The sequence below is a fragment of the Asparagus officinalis genome, unplaced genomic scaffold (genome assembly GCF_001876935.1).
Source record: "Asparagus officinalis unplaced genomic scaffold, Aspof.V1 AsparagusV1_Un716, whole genome shotgun sequence".
In the NCBI taxonomy this organism is placed as follows: Eukaryota; Viridiplantae; Streptophyta; class Magnoliopsida; order Asparagales; family Asparagaceae; genus Asparagus; species Asparagus officinalis.
Window position 1 is genome coordinate 31,654 of NW_017972976.1, and position 821 is coordinate 32,474.

The following is an 821-nucleotide window of genomic DNA, read 5'->3' on the forward strand; positions in this document are numbered from 1 at the left end:
GGCCGGGTGATATGTCTAGGTCGGGCTAGCCCGGCCCAGCCCGACCACAACGGTCATTTTTATGACCGTTTTGGCCTGGCCGACCCAACCCGTCCCGGTCATTTTTGCTGTTTTGACCGTTTTGCCGCTTAAAATAGTCAAAAAACGGTTAAATGAGGGTATTTTGGTCATTTGTCTAAGAGGTTGCCTCTATAAATAGAGAGGGTTTTCATTTGTTTTCCTCATCCAAAACTCTTCTACTTTTCTCTTATACACTCTTATACTCTTTAATAATCGCTTTAGCTCTCTAATTCTTCACTGAAATGGCTTCCGGATCTAATTATGAAGAGCACAACCCAACTCTTGAAATGAGTCCTACTACTACAGCTACTCCTACCAATTCTACCGATGTTGATCCCGAATCCCGTGGCGACGATTCTACACCAAGAGCTCCGAAAAGGCCGAGATCCGATGTGTGGAATTTTTTCGAGAAGATGGACGTCACCAAGAATGAACACGATAGGATCCTCACCCAGAAGGCTAAGTGTGTGTTGTACGGTCATATTTTCCAAGCTCATCATAAGAGTGGCACCAACCACCCTAAATGTCATTTAGATAAACACAACAAAGGCCAGACGCCTCAAGGTGATATCTGATAATCTATGATCTCTCAATCTTCATCGTCTAGTAGTCTCAGTTGTTGGAATTATAATGCAGCTCGTGCGACCATATTTTCCAAGCTCATTATTGGAGGTTTCTGAAATTGATCAATATTTAACTGCTTCTTTAGTTAAATGTCAAAATAATAATTTAGATATTTTTGCAATGGTGGAAAGTATATG